At 25.8% G+C, this 5,551-nt stretch overlaps 1 long non-coding RNA gene across 1 annotated transcript; it reads right to left on the minus strand.

The window, feature by feature from the left end:
- Positions 1–2,043: 2,043 nt before the first annotated feature.
- On the minus strand, positions 2,044–5,130 carry LOC136092216 (uncharacterized). Its single transcript, XR_010644274.1, has 3 exons — positions 4,857–5,130; positions 2,932–4,762; positions 2,044–2,727 (listed from the first exon to the last, which is right to left on the minus strand). It is a non-coding gene; the product is annotated as an uncharacterized LOC136092216 (long non-coding RNA).
- Positions 5,131–5,551: the final 421 nt, after the last annotated feature.

Below are 5,551 nucleotides of genomic sequence, written 5' to 3' on the forward strand. Positions count from 1 at the left end.
TGCTCATTTTTAGTTATAACATTTATAAAATATATTAAAATAATTTATGAATATGAATATGAATAAAAATACTTTTTCCCTATCCTCAACAGACCAGTGACAATAGTTTTGAGTCAAAATCAGTCTTACTTTTTTCATGAACAAAATTAGTTTTTGTTCTTGGCTGGACGATGACACATCAATCCCTCTTCTTTTAGCCTATTGCGAATCTGACACAACAATACCAACTTCATAAATAAGCTTAGTAAATACGCTTTGAGGTTTTTCTGTTTTCCAGGCAGATATTTTGGATTATATGACCCGCTCTTGGTGTTGTCTTGAATTTAGAAGGTGGCCTCCTTGGATCAAACTCTTTCCCTGTATCAATTTTTTTTTCTAACTTGCATTACGGTTCGATGAAAAACCCTTACAGTTAGTGCATTTTTTGGCTAAGTATATCTTGTATTTTGTAAAAGACATGTAATTTGACTAATTTTTATTAGTGCTTTATCACATTTTTGAATAGCTGAAAATTTCAATAAACAAGTTAAAAAAATGACTTAACTTTGTTTCTTTACATAAACAGAAAAAAAAACGTAAAATCCTTTATTTAAACATAATGATTTAACGATTATTATAAGTTTAAATAAAAATTTAATTGAATAAAGCACATATGCTTTAAATTAAAATAAGTAACATTAAAACATCAATCAAACTAAGAACTTAAAATAACCTTAATTGTTCAATATGCGCTTGTTTATGTCAGGTCATTGCTGACAGTCAGAATTGCCAGTTAATAAAATTTTTATTAAATGTTAGAATAAAAATAACTTGACATGTAACAAAAATAATATCATCTTTATTTTATCATATGTCGGTTTAAGCAATCTTTTTGAAATAAATTGAAATAATTTGTGTGGTCCTAATGTGATGGCCAACCACTGTGTTTGCATTTGGCGTTTTCGCAATAAGCATTTTCTAGGCAAAATTTATTTGGATCTGATTTTTTATATTTTATTGCTCTCTAAAAACATTTGATAGCAATTTTTTATTAGATGGTTTTTACCAAAAGATTGAAAAAAAAATTGAATTAGGTAAAATATACTTTTGCATAGTTATTATCTATTTTTTAATGTTTATTGTATGTTTATTGTATTAGAAATGTTCTGAGGGAAAACTGTTCAAGTTACCAACCATCCAGCAATGCAACAGGTAATTTTAAGAATATAAAAGCTTAAAAACTTAAAATAGATTATTTTTATAGCAAATTTAAATTTATCAACAGGTTTTAAATTTCATTTTATATTACTTTAGTGTTGAAAAGTAGTGACTATGTATATTGTTCAATATCACTTTGGGGAGAAAAAAAGTTTTACTGTTGTCATAATTTTAAAAAACTAAAAGATTATCAAATGAAATTTCAAACCTGTTGATTTATTGTTGTTTAGTATAAGATAATAAATTAAATTATTTTAATTGTTCATAACTCTCATATTCGGTGTTAGGGCTGCTAACGTTTTAAGATTTTTATTCCCATGTTCCAATCATCACAATTTTTTTCAATCATTCTTATTTTGCATAGACCTAATATATTGTTTTCTAAGGCTACTTGGACACAAATTTAAGACACGTTTTTGGTTCTTTCCTACATTTATGTTAATTTATAAAAACTTATTGTTGTTAATTCATAGGCTTAGGTACAGAGACTATTAAAACAAGAGTATGTGAAACTTTTATTTAATTAAGTTCTGACATCAGGTCCAATGATAAAAACGCGAAACACCTCAATTAATATACAATAATATAATTATCAATATATATATAAACAAAAAATTTTAAAAATTATCTATTTATCACAATTAAAAAAAAATTAAATGTTAAAAATCAAACATCTTAATACAAAGAAATTGTAAAGTATCTGTAAATCATTGTAAATGATCATTTTAAGGATTAATAAAATAATTAATTAAGTAATCTTTACTTATCATACTATATTACATTCATATTATAGTTATAAATATATAATTATAAATAAATTTTAAATCGAATAAAGGTAAAACCATATTTACATTATAAAACTTTAATATTTATTTCACCAACAAAAACTTAAGGAACACTAAGTAGAGTTTCTTTTTTTGCCCTCAGTATTTAATGAAACGATATCAGGTGTATCATTAAGGGTCGTAACATCTTTCAAGTGACAGTTAGTTATTATTGAGATCTTTGTAGTATCTATACTATCTGTTTTTAAATCAAATCGTTACGTTGAGCTGAGGAATAAAAATAATTTCTTTAAATAAATTACACATTGAAAATGTTTTTGACTTTGGAGCATTGTTAAACAGTATATAACAAAAACAAATAAACTGGAAAAGAGTTGATAAGATAGAACCAGGATAACGCAATTTATCACATGAGGCATAATCTGTAAATTCAGAACTAGCTGATTATGATGCTGTTGCATCAACTACACACTGTGGATCGATCTTGTGATATACATAACCAGCCATGAAATAAAAAGCAGCATGCTCCTGATCATTAATAGATTTATTGTCTGCACTAATTAAACATTAATTTAATTAAATAATATTGTCTTCCATTAATTCCATTGTGCAGCAGTCTGAATGTATGCGTGAGCAATGAATGTCAGTTTCATCTAAAGTTTGCTTGAATAATTTAAATCGCTGAAGGTGCAAGCTGTTCAATACTTGTTCTGCTGAGATAAAATTATTTCCACGGCTTATTTGTCTACAGATAAATGAATAAGTTAAAAAAAAAGAACATAGTATCAGGTTATTAGTTAAAACAGTAATTTCTAAACAAAAATTATTGTCAAATTTATTTATAATAAAAATAAACATTTCTAAATAGATAAATGAGAAAAATACTTGTTTTCTAAATTTTAAATCTACAATATTTTCTTTACTATAAGTAACACAGAAATAATTTTACTTGTATATGCCAAATTCTCCAAAATGATCTGTTTGGAAGATACCAGAAAAAACATATTGGTGATTTTCTGAAAAAAGTCTTTTTATTAAGTCTACCAATCCTTATAGGGTGTTAAATAAAGTATATTTTGTTTCTGATGTAAAAGATTTTCGACGCTTGAATCCCTTTTCCTCTGACATCTTAGAAGTTGCATCAGCAAAGTCTTAAATTTCTAAGCTTACAGAGTGTCCGAAGGGGAGACCTATTGGTATCATTAAGCAAAACATCACAACCCTTCCTCTTTAAATTTAGCATGTTCCATAATCAAGAACGAGTGCTAAAAACGAGCAGTGTTCTCATAATGCTGCAACTGTTTTTTCATTAAATACATCAACCGTGTCTCAATTTAAAAGAGTACACTGACTTGCATGAAAGCTTTGTAGTTTTGGCAACACACCGTCTGTGTCTGCTATATAGTTGAACAATGTGAGACTATTTACCAGAGAGAGATTGATTAATAATTTTTGAACTAATTGTTTGTGTTTTTTTTGTAAACCAATTATTTCTTATACTTTTAAACAAGTGTTTTCGGTTGCGTGGCATAACAACTGGTTTTTCTTTATCTATAACACCTCACCATGGAAAACTTGTTAACAGAAAACTATGGTATACACTTCAAATTCTCGGATGGTTATCTGACAAGAATAATTTTCCTCCTGCATCAATTATTTGTTTATTTATGTTTATTATCAAATTGTGAAGAAAGTGTACTGATAATTTGAATATTGCTACAATTCTACAAATAAAGGAAGGCTAACCAAACATAGGTTTAAACATAAAGACTGATAATGTTTTTGCAATTTAAGTGGGATTTTTCTCATTATATCTAATGAGGTGTTTCTCTCTAAAACTAACACTTGGCCTAACATACATCTCATCAAAGAAAAGGCAGCATGGCTTTTCAGAGCTATCAAAAACAACTTTCATTTTATCATTGCACTCTTATTTATTTCTAACATCTCCAACTTTTCCTAATTTGGAAATGAGAGTATTTGGAGCAGACAAAAATATCAGACTTCATGAATGTTAATTACAACATATGGATGGTAAATAGAGTTCAAGTGCAAAACGTTTACTCTTAGTAAAAAAGTAACATCCATTTGGAGAATAAGTGGTGAGGCGTATTTTTTAAATGAAAAAATAAATTTCTTCAGAAGCCTCAATGAGTGTATTTTCAATTTGACTAATCAAATCTAATATTTAAGGGCTATTATTTAAGGGCTAATTAGTATTTGTGGGCTAACTTAATAAAGAAAAACCTAATTTTTAAGGGCTAATATTAAAGTTAATAAATTAAACCTAATATTTAACGGCTTGAGGTAAAAACTATTTTGAATATATCTTCAAGCTGTGATCGCCAAGTGAAACAATGAGAAAAATTGAGCTGGTCATAGCAGTTAACTTTTGTACGCCAACTTCTATAAATACTAACTTGACATGAATTAGTTTCAACAGAAAATACTGTTTCTGAGCAGACATGATCAAGAAACATCGAACAATATGAATTTTATTTTCAATGAATACAAAATATTGAGAAAATCTAAAATATATTTGTTAACTAGTAAACTTTAAATCCAAGCAAATAAATGCCATAAAACAAAAACAAAACTTTAAAATTAGTTTTTTTTTAGTTCAGAAAGCATTATTTCAACATCATAAAAACTATATAAATCAATTTGATTGAAATCACTCACTTTATCAGATATTGCATTTTGTTATGTTAATAAAATTTTATTTATATTTGTAGAACTTGGTTGTGTTGAGGCTTCGGCCCACCATTGAAGATGTATATCTAGAAAATATAGATAGAGACCAATAGAAACCGAATAATAATAAAATTAGTTGTTGCAAGATTTATTAATAAAAATAACTTTAAGGATGCTTACCTAAAACTTTAATTGAGAAGGCTTTGTGCATTTTCCAGCCTGGTGGCCAATCTTTTTCACACACATTTATTTAAAATTTTTCAAAAGCATTTAGAATAGCTGACAACCAATATTGCAACTTTTTAGATTTAACTTTTAGGCAATATTTTAAAATTTTATAATATTTTAAAACGTATTTTCTTTAATTTTTTTAATAAATTTCTAGAATAGTAATAAAAAATTGTGAGTTGAAATTTACTTCAGATTTTGCTTTATTTAACTTTGTTTTCACTATAGATTATTGTTTAAATAAAACGAGTTAAATAAAAACGCGTTAAATAATTTATTATACATATCTTAAATAGAATTTTTAATTTAATGTAACGCTTCTTTTATAATTTATTATTTTAATAAACATTTTCTAAATCAAAACAATATTATAAATATAATATAAAATATCGAACAAAAAAAGTAAATAGGTATTTATATAAATATTGTTTTTTTTTTAATATGGCATTTTACTATTTAAAAATTAAAAGTAATCTATTTATATTTTATATAGTATGTATAATATTAACAAGAAATCTCTACACAGTTTATAAAAATAAATATGAATGATTTATTATTAATGAAGATGTAGGTTTATTTTAATAAATATGTAGGTTTATTAATAATGTAGGTAATAATAATGTAGGTTTAAAAAAGTTAGTACATTC

The sequence above is a fragment of the Hydra vulgaris genome, chromosome 15 (genome assembly GCF_038396675.1).
Source record: "Hydra vulgaris chromosome 15, alternate assembly HydraT2T_AEP".
Lineage (NCBI taxonomy): Eukaryota > Metazoa > Cnidaria > Hydrozoa > Anthoathecata > Hydridae > Hydra > Hydra vulgaris.